This window comes from Mauremys mutica, chromosome 3 (assembly GCF_020497125.1).
Source record: "Mauremys mutica isolate MM-2020 ecotype Southern chromosome 3, ASM2049712v1, whole genome shotgun sequence".
Classification (NCBI taxonomy): domain Eukaryota; kingdom Metazoa; phylum Chordata; order Testudines; family Geoemydidae; genus Mauremys; species Mauremys mutica.
This window is the reverse complement of record NC_059074.1, coordinates 75,744,183-75,765,965: the sequence shown is the minus strand read 5'-3', so window position 1 is coordinate 75,765,965 and position 21,783 is coordinate 75,744,183. Positions and strand designations below refer to the sequence as shown.

Sequence of the window (21,783 nt, the reverse complement as noted above, 5' to 3'; positions counted from 1 at the left end):
TATTGGGTATCCCGTATATTCCAGATAATTGTACTGAGAAGTTAGATTTTCACACTGCTATTATGCATCATACAGAATGGTATGATGATAATCCTATAATAAGCAAACAAGTGCAATGAAAAAATACCCAATTAACGGTTAGCTAAAAGCCACTGTGAGCTTGTGTACCTGGGTTCCAGAAATGGGACTGTATCTAGAAACAGTTTGCTGTCTCTAGCAGTCCAATAGATGGCAGGTTTGGTGAGATGTGAGGACCAGCAGTCTATAAGTGGAAGGTTTACAGTCAAAACATTAGGCAGTGAAACAGAGAGAGCTGGTGGACAGGAAATTTTTACTTTCTCAATAATGTGAAAATCCCTGTGCGACTATTCTGCATGTGCAAACAGGCATAAAGATCAATGTGAGTAGCTGGCTAATAATAATTACCTGGATGCCTGGCAACAGTGCGTAAAGCATGTGTATATATACAAAGGCAATGTGTTAGTTAAAACAGGGATAATAGTTCATGCTATTCCCTATTCAGAATGGTATAAAGTCTGTATATCAGTTCCTGTCAGCTTTATAGATGGTACAAGAAATGGATTTGGCATTGGAAAGGACATTTGAGTAAGAGCTTTTTTCTCATCACACTTAATCAAATATATTTCTATGCCCATTCAATCCTTCACTTTCTTAATAAATGGGAACTAATGGGACACAGTGTTGCCTGCCTAGTGGATTGAGCACTCAGAAGACCTGTGTTCTAGTCCCAGCTCTGCCACTGGTCTGATGTGTGACTTAGAGACTGGAAGTGAATTGCCCAGTGCCTCAGTTTTCCATTCTGTAAATGGGGATAAAGCACTTTGAGAGCTACTGATGAAAAGCACTATATAAGAGCTAGTTATGAAAAATATCATTATTAATAATGACCACTAAGAACTAAAGTGAGACTGTTAACTTACTTCACAAGAGCCTCTGAAACTGAACTTAACTGAAATAAGTTAGTGGTCTCGGTTCACTTCCTAGTGTTAGGCATTCCGATCTCAAAAAGCACATACAAAATGAGGATATTGCAGGCTCTTTCATTAGGTAAATGAAGAATTGAATGGGAAAGGTGATTGAACCATCTTATAGCTCAGACTGTTCCCTTTCAGCAACAGAAGCAAGTAGCATGTGTGGTTCAAACATGTTTCTCCCATCAAAATACACTTGCTGCACATTCAATATTTTTCTGCAAGGGAAACATACAGGCAGTTAAACAGGTTGCAGAGCAGACTCATCCAGGGGTTGCTTAGCTAGGTCATGTATTTTATGTCTGAATGCATTCATACCGTTTAAGAAATTGAGTCAAACTAACATAAAGCAGTGATGGATCTATTTTTGTATGTGAGATCTCAACATCCATTTTACAATGAATATATTGTAGTATTCTCCTTCATTGTTTGTATTCAATATTTAAAATGATTGAGTTGTAATTTAAGCATTAATCAAGACCTCAATTCCAATACACTGAGGTTCCAGGTTATAGGTCTCATGAGTTTTATTTACTCTAATTCATGTCAGCTCATTATCAACCTCATCAGCAAGCACAGACTTAAAAGTAAGCGGATCAGTTATTATTCTAGGTACACACAGGTGGATTAAGGATCTTTTCATCTATACATTTTGGAGGGGAAAAATCTATATTGTTTCACTTTCCATTATTCAAATTTGCAAAATAATTTTTAAATGAGTTGGCGAGGCCATGGAGATCACTAATAATATCTCTTATATTGGAAGTAATTTGGTTTATAATTCTCTGTGATCAAATCAAATAATCCTTTTATACCTGACCAAAATTACTTTGTAGAGTTCATCTGTTATTGCTAATAACTATCATCACAGTGTGTCTTTGAACCATTGGTCATTATGTTACACAGATTTTAAAGATAAGGATATTAGAACAAGAGATCTGATGTTCAGACAGAATGCCTCAAATGCAAGTTCAATTCATCTATCTCATGAGTAAGTTTGGGAGATTGGCACTGGTATCTGCCTTGGATAGAAATCTCGTACAAATTTCAAATCACCCTAGAAGTCCAGAACTGAGTCACAATAACTCCTGTACGCCTAACCTTTTCCTCTTGCTACAGGCAGTTGCTAGTGGGTCTGTATCTACTAATATTTTATGCCATAGAGTTCTCACTGAAGATCATTAACAACTTTTTAATGAGATTGGTTTGTAAGTAGTCTATTATTATCAGGGGGAGTTCCTTATTTTGATGTCAAACTTTCTCTATCCCTTAAAGGTGCAGAGCCATTACTTTACTGCCATGAAATATTAACTTTAGAAATTTAGCCTTCTTGTGGTAAAACTATCTGCAGACGTCATTATTTTTACAGTTATTTCTCTATCTCTTGGGACTATCTGCGGTACTAAGTCTCACCACTGTTTCTAATTTTGGACATCACTCTGCAAAGGTTGAGAAATATGATTCTAGTTCCTTTTAGAAAGTTTAGCTTTATTCAGATTTCAACATAAAACATAATAAGTGTTGGTGTGCTAGTCAAAAGTTCACAATTTATGGTCCCTGCATTAATGAATATCAAGGACACTACACTTCCTATTCTGATTAGAGATTGATCTTAGTGCTATAAACAAGCTATTTCCTTGTTTTGACTTCTATGCTAATTTTAATGCAACATTATGATATGCCCTCATAAGGCACCTATCACCTTGGTAGCTGGGTACACTCAGTGCTGTCAGCTTTTGTGATCTTATTGTGAGTCTCATGCTATTTAATATTTTTCTTAAAGGGTTTCAGCTAGTGGAACGAAGAGAGAGCATGAGAATGTTAGCTTTTTATTTTTTTCAAATAAAATACACTGCTAGCCCTCATGATTATGGATGAAAGTTTGAAAACATGAACCAAATGTACCCTAAGGGCCCAGAAACCAGAAGTCAAATAAAAGAGCCCCACATTTAGTATTTGGTTTAAAAATGATGCCTTTACTATAAAATTTAGACGAGGACACCCAAATTAAGGAGCATATACTCTGCAACATTTTACAGCAGCTGCACCAACTTCCTGGAAGGACCAGAAATAGGGAATATCAACCAGTAGTATATATGCAAGACAATTCTATATTTCAGGCACCTATCACCTTGCATCTTACCAGGGGCGGCTCTAGCTTTTTTACCGCCCCAAGCACGGCAGGCAGGCTGCCTTCAGCAGCTTGCCTGCAGGAGGTCCCCGGTCCCGCGGATTCGGCGGCTTGCCTGTGGGAGGTCCGCCGGTCCTGTGGCTTCGGTGTACCCGCCGCCGAATCCGCAGGACCAGTGGACCTCCCACAGGCATGCGGCCGAAGGCTACCTGACTGCTGCCCTCACAGGGACTGGCAGGGCGCCCCCTGCAGCTTGCCGCTGCAGGCACGCGCTTGGAGCGCTGGTGTCTGGAGCTGCCGCTGCATCTTACATTGTATTGTAAAAGTGACCTATCGCAGGCTCAAAGGCCCAGCTCCACAAAGGTACTTAGTCACCTACCCACCAGGCTCAGGAACCTATGTCCCAGTTTTAGGCTCCAATATGCTCCACAAAACTCCCTCCTAACCCTACAGGATCCTAAACTCACTTGATGCCTAAGTTTTCAGTGTAAAAGTTTCCTCAGAATCTACGGTATGTTTCTGCCTCTGGTCACGTGCACTGCTGACTCACTCTAGGTGTCCAGATGCCTATCTCCTACCTAAGCCCCATAGCAATTCACAAACTGGGGGAAGATAGGCAGACAAATGCCTATCTTGTCTGCGGGGCCTGATCCAATAGGTGTACTCAGATTGGATCAGGGTGGGGTCCCATTTGAAACGTGTGTGTGTGTGGGGGGGCGGTGTTGATGCCTACCTTATAACTTTTAACCCAGTTGTTAGAGCACTCACCCAGGTTCAGTTTTTTACCTCTGCTTGATGGGGTGAGAGGATTTGAACAAGGGTTTCTCACTTCTCAACAGTGTGCTCTAACCACTGAGCAATGGGCTATTCTGCTGGGGGAGCTGCCTCATTCTCTCCTGTTGAAGCTGTTCCACTGAGTATAAACTCTGAAAGAGTCACTGAGCCAAAGAGAGAGTGCCCGAGTCGTTTCTTGTGAGAATATACCATAGTTCAGTGGTTAGAGCTCTTGTCTGGGATTTGAACTAAGGTCTCATCTTTTTTTCTGCCCCCCTCTGCCAGGGTGGGGGGAATTGAACCTGGCTGTCTCACATCCCAGGTGAGAGATGTAACCAGTAGGCTAAAAGTTGTAAGGTGGGCACCACAACCTTCCCCTGCTCCCCACCATTTTGTGTGTGGCACAAGGCCGGCATCTCACTTATACTCTCAAGAAATGTGGCCACCAAAGCCACCTGACTCCAGGAGATAGGTTCCTGGTTGTGGACTGCTAGCAAAGATACGCGCCTCCCTGCAGCCGGGACTTAGGCACCTGTCTTAGTGAGATTGGAGGCGCTTAGGACACACTCCTGTCTTTGGCATCTGACTAGCTTAGGTGGATCCCCACCTAGAATGGTGGCTTTTGTGGGTCACATTCTTAGGTCCCTATTTCTCCCCATTGATTGTATGGGGAGCCTAGCCACCTAACTCAGGCTTTGTGCATTGCAACGTTGTCCTGTGATTTTCTAAACCCCTAGAAGTTAGGCATTGCAATGCTGAGTGTTGTAATGTCCCAGTCCCTTTGTGGATTTGGGCCAAACTTACTTGTGATGGCAGGGAATTCTGGGGGTTGAGGCCCTGGTTTCCGCAATCTCCACCCTTCGGAGCAGCAGCCAAAGTATCCGGGCTAAATGCAGATGCAGAGATGAGGCAGGCAAGCAGAGATGGTTTCTGAGATAGCCAGAGCTTTGTATATTGTAACTGATGCCTTGAATTTCACATGGAAGTAAACTGGCAGCCAGTGCCAAGTAACTAGATGCCATAGAACCATATGGTGTATTAGGAAACCAGTCAGTTGTACACTGATAATTAATGAAGAACGGCTCATCCAACCGCACCAAAAATAAGTAAGCAAATAAAAATCAAGCTTTACAAAGAGCTCTAAAATGGTAGGAAGAAAAGGTTGGGACATCAAATGTCTTCCCCCTCCCTAACATTTCCTCTGCTGCACAGAGGCTTTGACTCTGATGTAGCCCATTGTGAGGGTGTTACTCTGTTCCCTCACGTTGTAGTAATTCCAAAGAACAGGTTTTGTGTGTGCTGAGTTGAATCACTGCTGGGTTTTCTTTTCCCCTTTGTGGTGGAGCAATTGTGGAGAATAATACTGTTTGTAAAGGATTCAGTCCTGCCTTGTGATAAAGCAGCAGCAGCACTTGTTGCATGTTTTCCTCATTTTTGCTGGAAAAGTCTGTCAAAGCATGTCAGGATAAATTCTTCTCTTTCTCATTCTCTTCCCTCCCCTTCCCCTGCCAAAGTCTGTCTTTGTGTCATCTCTTCAAAGTACACTACCTGTAAAATATTGATTCACAGCAGGCTGAGCCTGCCAAGTTTAGATTTCTTCTTCACTGGCAGCAATAATAAACAACTACAGACTGTGCAGACTCAGTACCTGTTTCATCACTGCACCACAAGCCCATCACTCTGTCTTCTGCGTGACTCGACATAATGAAACAAGGACCAGAGATATCGCAGAAGGAAAGGGAAACTGAGAAACAACCACGAGGAACATCAAAGGAGTCTAAGAAGCTGTAAGTTGAGGATGCAGCAAGTGCCACCCTAAACAGCAGTAACAGCAGCTCTGCTTATTCAAAATAACTTGTCAGAAAAACAATACAATAAAACAAACAGTGGCACCTGAGACTAGGAATTTAGTAAGAATAAATCTCTCCTTCCTCTGCTGAACTTAAAAACAAGAATACCACCCACTTCCAGCTATCTCAATACCCTTTATGTTGTTGAAGCAAATGTCAGCAGTGATTACAGGAAGGTAAAAAGACCCTCAATAGATTATGGCAGTGCTATGAAAATTGTCTGGTGGGAACAGTGGATACACATATGTGTTCTATGAAATGTATTCCTATGAAATATATTCCATTTTGATCAGAAGCAGGACTGTCTTGGTTTGTGAGCTATAAAAGAATAAGACATAGGCCCTAGAATGAGTCAAAGTCCCTGTGACGGTGCGAGGGCTGTTTGTTGAGTGGGGCCGCTCCTGTTGGCCCAGTGTGGGGTTGGTACATCCCATCACAGAATCATCTGGACTCCCTGTGGTGTGGAATCAAATACTTGCAACAATGTTGTCTCAGGACCCCTGGTGGGGGTGAGCAAATATTAACCCACTGCCCCTGGGCTGGGTAGGACAAGCAGTCCATACCCTCTGAGTCTCCTGGCCAGAGCAGACAGTAACAATTAGGGCTTCTGGGCAGGGCAAAACAAATAGCCAGTCTATAGCCCCTGAGCCTCCTGGGTGGGGAAGGCAAACAGTAGCCACACCTAATGGCAAGTGGGGTAGGGTAGGAGAACTTGGACCCACTCTGCTCAAGTGTCTCTGCAGGAGCTTGCAATACACATCCTTCTTCCTCCTCAGCTGGACCAGACTGAGCAGGACTTCCTCCTTTTATCTGCCCCTTCCACTTGAAGCATGAGCAGTGGGGGCATGGCCTGTTGGGCCCACGGTGATTGGTCTGCCCTGTTGCCCCATTGTGGGGTTGGTACACCCCGTCATAGACCCTCCCTGGCATTTCTCCTCCCCCACTTTTTTTTTTCACTTGGTGCATACGCACTGAACCTATCTTGTCCTAGAAGCAATAAAGGTAGATGACAGAGGAAGAAATCAAACTATTTAGGCTTGGAAGGATTAGATTTTTATCAGTAAATATTGGTAAACCTCAGTTTCACTGTACACACGCGCACACACACACAAGAATATTCTCATCAGTAATAGAAATTTACAGATAGGCAAAGTAAGAAAAATGCTTGAGAACTTACTAGAGTTTGATTTAAGGGTATTTACTTTGTATATTTTGACATCTTGTGTTGACAATTTGTGTTTTAATGGTTATAAATCTCCATCTTTTTGAATCGCAATGTCTACTGTCATTAAATAATTCCCTGTCTCCCCATAATTTCCTGCGATTGAGACAATTTAAATCCATAAAAAATGAAAAAGCTTAAAACACATAATTTTGTGCAACTGTGAAAATTTAAATTCATACAAATAAAAAAATGCTTAAAAATAAATATTGATATTATCCCTCTAAACTACAGGGAAAAATCAAATTCTGCCAGCCTAAAAATATTCTGGGTAAACAACTAGGGTTGGGGATCTGTTTGGGATAGCCAGAATTGTATATTATTTTCTTTCTGCTTTCATTTCCCCAGTCTCACTGTTCAGCTAAGTATATATTTTATCCTAAACTGGTGACTGCGTTTATTCTAAGTAAGTGTCAAGTAGCAGTAAATACGAATATGTTATACAAGAGCCTGATTTGCAGGGTTTTTTGTTTTTTTGGGTTTTTTTTGGCTGCCATTTGCTTCATATTTATAGAGCTTTGGGAAGGGAGAGCAACTGATGTCGATAAATCAATAGGCAGAGACGACAGCCTTAGCTTTGCATGCTTATTTTATTGGAGCTTTCAGAAAGTGATAGAGGTTGCTGTGACATCCAACTATGAATCTATGAGTGGCTATGGTCCCAAACATACTTTGCTACCTAGGTCATGCTACAACTCATGACACTCTGGGGTGCACTTTCATTGCCTTAGAAGGTGACACATCACACCAGAAATGTACCCTATGTGTTAAACAATTAAGCAGGCTTCAAACCTTTTTTTCATCCAGATTTGAGTCACCTTGCAATGGATATGGGTCCAATGGGGAAAGATTTACTATGTGATAAACTGACAATCAGTTTATTCTTGGTTTATTTAAAAAAATTCCCACTGGGACACTGGATGTTCACATTCAAATTTTCTTTTTCAGTGGGTGGGGACTCCTGTGGGATCTCCTAATTTCTCTGGTTATACTCTGTTCCTTCACTTTCCAAGTCTCTGCACAGTGGCAACTAAGTCATTGACAGAGTAGGACACCTTCACCCTTGGAGTCCAGCAATGTCACTTTCATAGCTGGACAGCACTGCATGGTGCCATCCCCTCCCTGCCACCTTTTAAAGATACTGAGGTGCCTAAAGATGCAGATGGAGGCCTAATGGGATTTTCAAAAGCAGCTAGGAGTTTAACTCTTTAGGCACCCTTGGGCACAGAGGTGCTTTTGAAAATCCCACTAGGCACCTAATATCTTTAAAAACCCATCTCAGCTTCACATGTTCAAAAATTGAGTCAGCCCCCCGCCCTGCCAAAATCATTGAGACTGGCTTAAAAATCTTGAGTTTAAAAAATAATTTTTTGAATCTTTTTATTTGCTCACTGATTCTTGAGATTTTAGGGTGCACCTGGGTCATGTTTTCAAGCTTTTATTTGCAACCATAAGAGTTGGAGAAATGACTTCTTTTCAAAAAAATAAAAGCAGTGATTATGTTGTGATGCTGGCAGGCCAGATGCCAGCGCTTGCCCAGGTTGCAGACATTGGCTAAGAACTGACAACCTCATAGCTGGAGACTGAACAACAAGGGCACCTGTATGTTAGTTTTGCTCAAAATAGGTATTAGTCTAATAAGAATGTATTTAGTGATTTGACTCTAGCAAGTGCTTGTAAACTCCTGCATGCATTAATCTCACAGTGTCTGTATTCCATGCTATAAACCAGGAAATATGTAAGTTTTGCTTTATAACTTTGAAAATGTTTTCTCTGAACTTATGAATTCAGGCATGGGACTCATACCCCCTGCCTCTCCCATGCCCACCCATCCAGAAGGACTATCAAAATCAGATGTCATCAAGGATCATTTCAATACAAAGAATTGGTTAATGGCCCTATTGTGCCTGGGAAATCCTATATACAAGGAAGAGATTGTTCTGTGGACGTGGAAGCTGAATGAAGGAAACAAGACTGAGGGCTTGGCTACACTGGAGAGTTGCAGCGCTGGTGGTGGCTTTACAGTGCTGCAACTCACTCACCGTCCACACTTGCAAAGCACATACAGCGCTGTATCTCCCTGGCTACAGCGCTACATGTACTCCACCTCGACCTGGGGAATAACGACTGCAGCGCTGGTGATGCAGCGCTGCTCCGCCAGTGTAGCCACCAAAAGCACTGTTATTGGCCTCCAGAGGTATTTGGAGGTATCCCAGAATGCCTGTTCAGCCACTCTGCTCATCAGTTCGAACTCTACTGCCCTGGCCTCAGGGAATTTTAAAAATCCCCTTCCTGTTTGCTCAGCCAGGTGTGGAGTGCAATCAGTGAATCTTTCCAGGTGACCATGCCTCCACGCGGCAAACGAGCCCCAGCATGGAGCAATGACGAGTTGCTGGACCTCATCAGTGTTTGGGGGGGAGGAAGCTGTGCAGTCCCAGCTGCGCTCCAGCCGTAGGAATTACGATACCTTTGGGCAGGTATCAAAGGCCATGCTGGAAAGTGGCCATGACCGGGACGCGCTGCAGTGCAGGGTTAAAGTGAAGGAGCTGCGGAGTGCCTATTGCAAAGCCCACGAGGGAAACCGCCGCTCCGGCGCTGCCCCCACGACTTGCCGTTTTTACAAAGAGCTGGACGTGATACATGGGGGTGACCCCACCGCCAATCCGAGGACCACGATGGACACTTCAGAGCGGGGTGGGGGGAGACGGAGGGGGGGAGGAGGAAACTGAGAGTGAGGGTACTGGGGTGGGGGGAGACACCCCGGAGTCCCAGGAGGCATGCAGCCAGGAGCTCTTCTCAAGCCAGGAGGAAGATAGCCAGTCACAGCAGCCGGTACTTGGTGGAGGACAAACAGAGGAGCGGGTTCCCGGTAAGCGGCTTTTTATTTTCAGGATGGAAATTTTTCGGGAGAGGAGGGAGGGTTCTGCATGCATGCATGCCTAGATGCGGAATAGCGCATTGATGTGGTCTATCACATCGCGGTAATCAGCCTCGGTAATCTCTTCAAAAGTTTCAGTCAGAGCGTGGGCAATGCGCTTGCGCAAGTTTATTGGGAGAGCCACCGTGGTCCTTGTCCCAGTCAGGCTAACGCATCCGCGCCACTGTGCCGTGAGGGGTGGGGGGACCATTGCTGCACACAAGCAAGCTGCATAGGGGCCAGGGCGGAATCCGCATTGCTGTAGAAGACCCTCCCACTCTTCCCAGGTGACCTGCAACAGCGAGATATCTTCCAGGATCAACTCCTGTGGAAAATGTTGGGAGAGTGTTGAGTGTAGGTGCCCGCTGCAGCTGTTTGCTTTCCCCAATGCACAGAAACCCCGAGGACAGTAGAGCCCTGAAGCAATCAGTCCCCCTTACTCACCATTTTGGGGCTCCTGTGGGTTATGTGCGCTCTCTTTGGGATGGGAAAATTATGCTATTGTGAAGAATGTTATTCCTTCACTGTGTGGGAATAACTGTCTGGTATAAACAATGCTGCCTCTGTTAAGTGTTGCATTTTTTGTCTTTCCACAAGCAACCTTGAGTTCTGGGCTGCCCGTGTTATCAACAGCTCAAAGACTCCAAAACCTCTGGAAGAAGCCGCGAAAAAGCAAAGAAGACTTGCTGCAAGCAGTTATGCAGCACTCTGCCAGAGAGAATCAAAAAGTGCAGGACTGGAGGGAAAGGGAAAGCAGGATCCGCCAGAAAAACGCAGCAGCCAGGAAGAAAAGCACAAAGCAGTTGATAAGCATCCTGGCACGCCAAGCGGACTCTATCCAGGCGCTCGTAGCCATGCAGGCAGAGCACTACCGCGCCCGCCCCCCTCCCGTCCCAAAGCTCTTTCCCTTGTGCCCCAATGTCAACTCAAAACCCTCTTCCCCAGCATCCAGGTTCTTACCACCACCAGCTGCCTCCAACGCCTGTACGTTCACCAACCAGCCCTGAGAACTACGACCCTTACCCTCTGCACTCAACCCCCATCACCATGCAGTATATGCACCCTGAAGTGCAGCAGTCATTGCACAGCACTCCAGACAGGACATATTCAAACCTGTGACTGAACAGTTCCCCACCTCACCCCCCTGCCCTTTTAGGTTCCCAAAATGATGTGTGTCTGTCAATAAAGTTATTTTCTTTTCAATAAATGAATTCTTGGCTTTGAAAACAATCTTTATTATTGCAGAAAGTCAAAGATACCTTAGCCCAGGAAAGAAACAGGCACTGCAAATCAGCTTAGGAAAAATAGATTCCTACTAACATTGTAACCACTGCACTTCACTCCCGTGCAAGGCACCAAACATTACTGTTGGTTTTCAGCCTCAAATTTCTCCCTCAAGGCATCCCTATTCCTTGCAGCCCTGTGCTGGGCCTCTCTAGTAGCCCTGCTCTCTGGCTGTGCAAATTCAGCCTCCAGGACTTGAACCTCGGTGGTCCATGCCTGACTGAATCTTTCACCCTTCCCTTCACAAATATTATTCAGGGTACAGCACGCGGATATAACCGCGGGGATGCTGCTTTCCCCCAAGTCCAGCTTCCCACACAGAGATCGCCAGCGCCCCTTTAAACAGCCAAAAGCACACTCCACAGTCATTCGACACCGGCTCAGCCTGTAGTTGAACCGGTCCTTGCTCCTGTCAAGCTTCTCTGTATATGGTTTCATGAGCCACGGCATTAACGGGTAAGCGGGGTCTCCAAGGATCACAATGGGCATTTCAATGTCCCCTACTGTGATCTTCCGGTCTGGGAAAAAAGTCCCTGCCTGCAGCTTCCTGAACAGGCCAGTGTTCCGAAAGATGCATGCGTCATGCACCTTTCCAGGCCAGCCTATGTTAATGTCAATGAAACGCCCACGGTGATCCATAAGTGCCTGGAGAACCATAGAGAAATACCCCTTCCGATTAACGTACTCAGATGCTATGTGGGGTGGTGCCAGAATAGGAATATGTGTCCCATCTATCGCCCCTCCACAATTAGGGAAACCCATTTGTGCAAAGCCATCCACAATGTCCTGCACGTTCCCCAGAGTCACGGTTCTTCTTAGCAGGATGCGATTAATGGCCCTGCATCAACACGATTCCAATGGTCGACTTTCCCACTCCAAACTGGTTCCCGACCGATCGGTAGCTGTCTGGAGTTGCCAGCTTCCAGATTGCAATAGCCACCCGCTTCTCCACCATCAGGGCAGCTCTCAATCTCGTGTCCTTGAGCCGCAGGGTGGGGGCGAGCTCAGCACACAGTCCCATGAAAGTGGCTTTTCTCATCCGAAAGTTCTGCTGCCACTGCTCGTCATCCCAGACTTCCATGACGTTGTGATCCCACCACTCAGTGCTTGTTTCCCGAGCCCAAAAGCGGCGTTCCACGGTGCTGAGCATTTCCGTGAATGCCAGAAGCAATTTAGTGTCATACGCGTCAGGCGACTCGCTATCATCGTTGGACTCCTCATCACTTTGGATCTTAAGGAATAGCTCAACTGCCAAACGTGATGTGCTGGCGAGACTCGTCAGCATACTCCTCAGCAGTTCGGGCTCCATTTCCCACAGAAATCGCGCTGCACAGAAACCGTTGAGAGAGTCAAGATGGCGCCAAATGTGGACGGAAAAACGGATTGCTGGGATGTGAAGCGATGCATCACGGGGCGTTGGGACAGGAAGCAGAATGACCCGCATCCTCCGCCCCCTTCCCACAACCCACGGCACCGAAATGGGACGAGGTGCTCTGTGGGATAGCTGCCCATAATGCACCACTCCCAACACCGCTGCAAATGCTGCAAATGTGGCCACACTGCAGCGCTGGTAGCTGTCAGTGTGGCCACACTCCAGCGCTTTCCCTACACAGCTGTACAAAGACAGCTGTAACTCCCAGCGCTGCACACCTGCAAGTGTAGCCAAACCCTAAGCCACAGGAAAATTTTCCATCTTTTTGGCTGTTTGAACTCTGAAGGGCCAGAGATTCACAGGGGCTGCCTCCTCGGGCTGCCCTGAGAGACCTTTGAATGGACAGGTCACTACAACTCTGTCACTCTTAGGATTTAGATGGTAATTCATTTGTGTGTATATATTTGCTTGCTTTAACCTGTAAATAACTCTTATTCTTTTTTTCCTAGTTAATAAATAATTCTATTGTTTATTACAGGATTGGCTACAGGTGTTGTCTGTGGTGTAAGATCTAGGGTACCAATTGATTGGGGGTAAATGACTGGTCTCTTGGGACTGAAGCAACCTGGTTGTGGTGTGATTTTTTTTTTATATAAGTGACCATTTATCACTAAGTCCAGTTTATCTAGGTGGCAAGATAGACTGGAGAGTCTATGAGGACCATCTGTGACTCCATGGTAAGACTGGTATAGTGATCCAAGAGTTCACATTTGGTCCTGGCTTGGTGAAATCTAGTTACAGAATCACATCATCAGTTTGGAGTGCCTGCCCTCTTTTCAACAGTCTGCCCCGAGGTAGGCACTCACAGTTGTGAGCCACTTCAGACAGTATGACCTATATATAATCATGTATCCCCAGGAGCTGGGGCTCTCAGGAAAATACCAAAATCACTAGAGCTGGCAATGCTGTACTTGCAGCTTCTGCATTAGGCTGCCAGGCTATTTCCACTTGGGATTTATTTTTAATGCTGCTAATTTAGTGCCAAATTCTACTACCTTTATTCATGCTGAGTAATACTGTAACAGAGTTACTGTGCTGGCTGTGGGAGTGGGTGTCTCTTGGCACAGGAAGCCCCTTATTGGGTGTGGCTTCTCCCAGAGAGGAAGAACTTCTGTCTCAGGAAGCAGCTCTGAGAAACTGAGGTGTATAATTTCTGTGATGGTGAGCGAGAGAAAGCAGTTGTTGATACCAGAGGCACCAGTAGCAGGAGTTGAGCTGCCTGTGTACTGTCTTCCACTAATAAAAAGATGTGGTTCTGTTGCTAAATTGAGTTTGTGCCAGTGTCATTATTCTGGGAACTCTGCCTGGCTGTTCTAACTTGTCAGTTGGGAGACTGTGAGGTTGCATAACAACAACCTAATCTACGTAAGGTCCCATAGATGTTGGTCTGACTGCTTATGGAATAAGGCACTGCTCAGAGTAAGGATGGGTGATTGATAGAAACTGGTGGGTGGCTGAGTGAAAAGAGAAAGTCCACTGTGTTTGTAGGGCAAACGCTCACAGATTCACAGTGGACAGCCATGGCCAAAGACAGCCATGTTTTTGTGGCTGTCATAATTTGACAGCACTTTGGCTGAAGTTCCCCTCTGTGCTGAGGGCCAGCAAAGCCTGTGCATCAGTTTAAGCCCTAGTGCACAGGTCTTGAGCTGGCCCCCGGCCTAAGGGATGAATTTCACCCACAGTGCTGTCAAATGCACAAAATGAGCAAACTGACAAAATGAAATATTGTTTTCTCTCATCTCTTTCCGTGACAGTAACCTTGTGTGTTATTTAGTAGGCTAACAATAGGTAAAGTAAGTATAGACAAAAATGTGATTTTTAAGTTGTTAGTGTCATTTTAATATATTACAAAGAGAGAAACGAATATCTTTTCAACCTACTCCCTCCTACGGCTTCCCAGCGTATCTTGTTCTTTTGTATCCATTTCTTAAATTGTAAGCTCTTTGGGGCAGAAGATTTTTGCTTTTATATGTCTTGTACAGTGCTGAGTACACTTATGTCACTTAAATGATGATGATAAGTAGTATAAGATGGGGCTGCAAACAAGTCACTGTAAACTGAAGTGGATAGCTTGATGCAATCATCTCCATCTCCTTGATCTTAGACTCAGCGCAATGCTTTTCCAGTGGTGGGATTTTTGCCAAGGTGTTCATGTATGTGATGTAACTCCTTTTGGCTATGTTCCTCAGCTGGCAGATGGTGAGGGGCAGTGAAAATGCTGTTGGCTCCCTCCCTTAGAGAAGGCAGGGGCCATGAAAACAACATTTGGCTCCTTCCCTACATGTGAGGAAAGGGAGAAGGTAGATTGGAATGAAATTGCCCTGCCTACTAGCTCCTCCCTTTACAGGAAGGTGGAGGTGAGCTACTGTTTGCTCCCTATCTCTTCAGGCTGACCCTAAAGCATGTATTTATTCTGTAAATATCTAAACCATCATCAACTACCTAAAGTCTCCAGAGAACTTGGTAAGCAACTGAAGATCTGATAGTTTATTTTTAACTCTTTGTCTGTATAGTTCATTTATTTTAAATGCACCTAAGCCCTGACAAGTGACGAATGTGCTCTGGCAGCTGGGCTTGTGAGTGAGGGGGCAGTGATGTTTCACATCCCAAAGTGGACAATGATGATTGTCTCTCAAATATTGCAGATTTATAGTTTTCTCCTTTTACCTTTGTTACTAGATTTCAAGTTGCTCTAAAGGAAAGAAAATAAGTGCTTGCGAAACCTAGCGAGATAAAACAGTTGAACTGGAGCAATGCAATTAAAATGAACACCTATCTTTAATTGCAGGAGAATGTCAAAGGCCACATGGTTTCAGACTGTTCAGAACTGCTGTTCCTTCCGTGCTTCTTAACCAGGGAGGGGGAGCAGGAAGGCACTCTCCACTTCCACCCTATGTCACCTTGCAACCATCAAACCTTTTCCCAGCACTGACACTGAATGAAAATCAAACCTTGCAAGTATTGCAAATCTTTTTTTAACAGACTAGTCCAGCTTTCTTCCCTTCCAAAGGAGAATGAGAATGTACGACCATTCCTTTAGGCTCACTCATCATTTCCTCTGCCTGTAGTCCGAAAATGTCCCAGTCACATACCCAGCAGCCTACAGTCTACTCCATGATATGCAGGCAGTCTCTCTCTACTTCTATATGGGTTGGCCTTTCTGCTCCAGTCCTCCCCTGAGAGGTCTTCTGGTGGGAAAGCAGCTTATGTCTGAGTAAAGGATTCCATTACTTCAGTACATTCCATGCTCCAGAGTAGAGCAGAAATGCTCAGCTTGGTCACATTACAGCTGTTGCTTCTGGTCCTTTAATATTTTTAGTACTCTTCAATCCCCATTTGCAGACCAGCAGAAACAAACAGAAGCAAGGAACAGAGCAGCTGGCCATCCCAATCAGCTCTTAGAAAGCTGGAGGCTTTCCTGTTTTCTCATGGTGATCTTGAAGAGAGGAGGTCGCAGGCTTCAGAATCCAGTTGGGGAACAAGAGGATTGTGTGGTGGAAGAAAGTATCACTAGACCAGTGTGTGGAATAGGGAAGCTGAGTAGTGAGACAGAGTAGAATGCTTGGGGGAGACACCAAGTAGGGGAATATTTGGTTGCTTATCTAAAATGAATCCAAACCTCCAGAGGTTTTCCCATCACTGTTTCTAACATTGTGAAGACGGTCTCAAAGACACTAGACATGAACAAAAATGTATAAAGAGGAGGTAAATACCAATACATTAAAGGACAGAGAAGGGCTTGTCAAATAAAATTGAAAGAAAACTAATGGTCAAGGGGAAAGAAACATTAAAAAGATCCCTCTCCTCCAACACCACTACAAAACCACAAAATGTTGAAAGAGAATTTAGAGGAGTAAGGGCAGGACCACATTTTTGCTCCTCCTGTATGACCCCATGCAAATCCATGGAAATAACTGTGATTGAGTAGCTGTAACCGAAAGCAGATTTTGGTTGTAGTGGCCAGATTTTGTGCTCAGATATTGTGCTGCACATTTATTATGAAACACAATGGGAGTTGCATATCTGGGAGCAAAATTTGGTTCTGAAGATATTACAGTACAAACTTGGCTAATATGTCAGTTTTGACTTCTAGTCTTATGAGGGACGTGGATGTGGTGGCTGGAGAATGTGTTCGTTCAGTTCATCCCCTGAGCAGCCTTTGCTGGAGAACCTCACTTGCAAGTGAAAGCTGCCATTTCCTGCCAGAAGCTCAGAGGGAGGGCAGACATTGCCCTTCCTCTGAGTGAATTGCCCCTGAAGCATACAGATGCAGGATGCGGCAGGCAGTGTTGCCAACTCTCATGATTTTGTCATGAGTCTCATGATAATTATTTTTCTTAGAGCCCCGGCTCCTGGAGTCTAAGTGGATATGGGATGATTTCAGCCTTCATTCTTAAAGGGAAAGGGAGTTTCTTGTCCTTGTGGCTGTGGAGAAAGCTTCAAAATGAGACCCCAGTGCACCCTAAAGGTTTAAAAAGCAGAAGGCAAAGAAAAAGAACATCAAATCTATTATTTTTGCATAATCTCATGATTTTAAAGCCAATCTCATTATTTTTGGTCAGCCTGACTCATGATTTTTGAACATATGGGGCTGGCAATACTGCAGATGTGCCAGCAGGGATGGATCTAATCCTATATGTGGGATTTCTTAATATACATTATTATGTGTAGAACTGATGGGTTTCAGGCTAAAAATATCTAGGCTGGTTTAATTTTGATTTTTAATCCAAAGAAAGACAAAATATCAGTAAAGAATCACCATTTACTTGACAGCCTGCACCTCAAAATGTTATTCAGGGTAAGAAGCTTAGAAGCACTAAGGTGATATTTAAGGGAAATTTAACCCCATACTTTAACCTAGACAGGTGAATGTGGAAACAAGAAGTGAGTGAATAATTTTTAATATTTCCTCTCTTTTTCTCTTCACAGAATGTCCACATACAAATCACAATTGTCATAAAGCTTTGACACTTTGGAGTTGCTGGTAAGAGATGGATCTTCTTTTCTTGGTGCCAGAAACATGACATGGGTCGGGATTATGAAAAGTTAATACCTCTGACACATAAAAGGGGTCAGCTGACATCATAGCCTGTTATAATTTTCTCCAGTTTGTTTGTTAATCAAAAATTAGATAGATTTCCTCCCAAATTTTAATTTACACTATGACTCTACTCATTTATTCAATGCTTTGCTGCCTAAGTTGTGTTTGCTTACTTGTGATTGGTCACATAAATCACATGGTACTGCTTCAGTTCCCAGACTGGATGAGTAACTCTTATAATCAGACTATGGGGGTGAATGGCTGCAGAAAGAGAATTTGAAATCTAAGTAGGTATAGCACTATTGGGTTTAGGTGGGCGAGATTAGAATTCGTTCTGTCACTGTTTGAGCTAGTCTCAAAAATGCCCACAGAAAACAAATGAAAAGGAGGGGCAAGCCTTGCTGAAACAAATTCATTTCAGAATCTAAATGAATAATTTGATTTTTTTTTATGCAGTATTTGCTCAGTGGGGCAGAATAGAAGAGAGGCTCTAGTCCCCATACAAAGCCTGATTCTCAGCCGCCGAGCACTCACTTTGCACAAATGTAAATGACCACAGAGAGGGAAGAGGTGAATAATTGGCTCCACACTTCCTACATGCCTACAAATTGACCAGAATTCTCATCCAAGGGGATGAGCCTTGCTGGAGGGCATGTGGACACAATTTCCGTGATATGTGAGTTGGAATTCCCTCAGGAGGAGAACAAAGGGACCCTACTATCTGAGCTGAAGTGAAAGCACTGACATTGGCTCTTCCAGGGTTTTTTTTCTGGGACTAGATGTTGTTAGGCATTCTTGGTGCAGCATCATGAAAGCCTAGGAGGCCCAGCAGTGAGAGTGCAAGGGACTTTCTTATCTCAGCCTGGTAGGGGACGTCTTATCCGCTGGGGTAGCAATGAGTTATGCACCAACTTTTGTCTGAAACTTCCATTCTACAAGACTTTATTATCATCATGGGAAAAACAAAGCATGGAATAAAGATTTTTTTTCCTCATTATTATTAATTTATTGTAGATTGCAAGCCTGTTAGTCTGGTAATTTCTGACCTGAATCAACTTTCTAGTTTAAAACCTTATATTTTTCTGTGCTACCCTTGTGGTTTTTCTCCAAATACTTTTTCAGTATCATTCTGTAAAGTTTGAAAATTCAACTGAAATTTAATTCAGTTTCACCTTTGCTTGTGCTTTTCGTTTGTTGAAAGCATAGCTATTCGCTGAAGGCTTGTCTTTGGGGAGTTCTTTGACAGATCTTTCTCTAGGGGAAATATCTCTATGGAGAGACCTGACATAAGGAGTTAATGTGGTGGTTCCTGCAAAAAAACATCCCAGGACATATTTTTTTATTTTTTTGTTTTAATTGGCCCTCTGTGATAGGGAATTCTGGGAAATGCCCTTCCTTTGTAGAATGTGATTGACTCATCTTTGCATGGTCCTGTCTTGATTACTGAATAGGGAGCAGTTATCTCAATAGGCCCTGAACTACATTTTATAAGTGTTTATTTTATTTGTTTTTCCGTTGCTCAAGTAGTGATTCTGTTTATGCTTTTTTCTTCTATAGTAATAAAAAAACTTATATTTATACCTGAAAAAAGTCTCAAGGCAATTTTCCTCATAAATCCTTTATGGTATCCACTTGGTCACCCAGCTGCTGCTTTTCCATGACTGGGTTGTGAACATGGATGAGCTTTACATAGACACAGCAGAGGTCTGCCACTAACTGTGATATTTGTTGTCTTTAACACAAAACAGGTAGCAGGACTGGCGAGGATCTGTGGTGGTGCTTTCCATAAGTGTTGGACATTGTACTCCTACTCTTATCACCCACTCTACGTGTCCTGTAGGTGATGCTAACTCCAAACTTACAGACAAAAAGAAGAAAGCATAAATAAAATGAAAAGATGCTATCAAGGAAGGTAGAAGAGGAAGAACCCCTCCCCTCCAAAATCCTGGTGGGAGAGAGCAGGAGAGGAGACTTTTCATCCTCCAGATAGGATGGGGAGTTGAGTAGACAGAAGGAGATTCTCGGCTGGCAAGAGCAGCTGCTTCCTAGCCGGTGCAGTGTTTTAAAGGCTGAGCCTGCAGGTCTGCTCCAGCTCTGTACATGCAAGAGGGAGGGGAGGCAGCACAGGCTGCTCCAATGGCTTTCCCTCTCAGCAGACTAGAGCAGTTCTGATTGGCTGCTTTTCCCCAACTGGTGCGGGAATTTGCAAGGGCAGCCAGTCAACGGGGGATTCCCATGCAAACGATAGCATTTTCGCCATAGACCCAACATGGACTCAGGAAACTTGGTAAATTTGTTAATTTCTTGAAACTATTTCTGGTTGAATAGAATATTTTCACTCAGGGAGGTAACTGAGAGCAGTTATGGCTTCCATGAGATTGGAAAGTCACTGAACGTGTGAGCCACATTTGCAAGGAGATTTAGAGAATGGATATTTTTAGAATGAAAGCACAAAGATCTCTTGGGTTTCCTGTTTCATATACATTTCAGCAAGCCATGTTGTCATGAAAAGCAGAGATATGGCTAGTCCTTATATGTTTTCTTCAAGCTGTTGACCCCATTAAACCTATTAGCATTATTGCACAAACAATACCCCCGATATATAAAGACCAGTGAGACTGTTGTTAAGTGTAAAGATTATTGATTAGATTCTGCTCCCATCTAATAGAAGTATTCTAGACTTACACCAGTGAACAGAATTTGGCTTTATAACAATGGGGAAAATACACTTCATATTTAATTCAAATCCTTCCAAACATTAAACACGAAAATGTGTACCATGAATCTGCAATATTAAAAATAGAGCTATTAAGATCTTCTACTGATTATGCAGTTGTAAGATCATGAGACCTAAACAAATGAACTCATCTTTATCCCAAAGTGTGTGTTTAAAGGACTTCTCACACACAAGATATGTTAACTATAAACAAGAGTAACATAATTACAAGAGTCAAAATATCTCTCTCTGGCATTTGGTCAATATCACCTTAAATATTCTGGTGTATGTGTAGGAGTGGTAGGGAAGTGAGCCAAATTTGCTACGATTCACATCCTTTCCTTACATGTTTTTGAATTGATCATCATTCTTCTCCTGAAGCAGTTTCTCAAGTGGTCCCTCACTACATGTGGAAGTTTTGACATGTGGAATGATCTACTTGCATCCCTTAGGGGATGACATCCAACCCATTTGTTAGATTATTTTGCTAGGGTATGACATTCTGAACAGGGAAGTGAGCATCACATGTAGACAGGACTACATCAGAAGCTGTACATCTATCTAGTATATCCATGGTATTTATATTATACCAGTCAACCATGTGCATACTCTAGGAATGGAAAATAAAAGTGCCAGCTACTCAGCTGGTGTAAATCAGCTTCATTACGTTCTTTTGCAGTATTTCTTGGAATCTGAAGCTCCTAATTGCTGTCCGCAGGCCCTTTGCATAACCTGCTTGATGTGAAGTGCACATTCTGCCAAACATTGTACCTTGCAACAAAATAGCTCAAATTCTACACTGGCTTCTTTTTTCGGTCTATTTTTGCAAAAGCAGCTGCAGGGGCCTCAACTGAAACAGAAATACAGAAAAGTCAAAACATGCAGATGAAAAAATTAGAAAATATGGGTGTGTTGTATGCTTTTGGGAAAATGTAGATGGTGTATAAAATTATTCAGCCTTTTCAATATAAAAAATTGCTCCGAGTCGTGTATACCAATCACAAAAGTGTATCGTGGCCCTAAAACTGTATTAGGAGGGATCATACACTAACATATGGGAGTACCCATTAACCTTTGTTGTTCTATCTCAAACTTATAACCATTTCTGATGTAATGGATATCTAGTTTTTATCGGTCTATATTATACTATTATATCTACCTAGTCAATGATATTTGTATAGTACCTATCGTCTTAGAATCTAAGTGCTGGTAATAGGGGCTTTGTCTTATACATTTGTACAGCGTTGAGAACACTGGTGGTACTCAGTAAATAAAAGAATACTTGTATACTGCTGGACAATGGAGTGGTCATGCTTTCATGCTTGATTTTGTCTTCATGTTTACCTGAAAAACTTCTCAACTTTCAGCTTTGTTGTGTAAACTTTGATATGCCTGGCACAGGAGTGTTATAATGCTGTAATTAG

General features: G+C 43.5%; 1 long non-coding RNA gene across 2 annotated transcripts in view; it reads left to right on the top strand.

Annotated features, from left to right (window-relative positions):
* LOC123367295 overlaps positions 1–21,513 on the top strand; it is a 66,319-nt gene extending 44,806 nt beyond the window's left edge. Inside the window, exons 3-5 of one of the 2 annotated variants that reach the window (XR_006578396.1) lie at positions 17,532–17,586; positions 19,392–19,930; positions 21,039–21,513. This is a non-coding gene — a long non-coding RNA (uncharacterized LOC123367295). Of the gene's footprint in view, positions 1–17,531; positions 17,587–19,391 lie in introns of both variants that reach the window. The other variant, XR_006578395.1, reaches the window with a different exon arrangement.
* Positions 21,514–21,783: the final 270 nt, after the last annotated feature.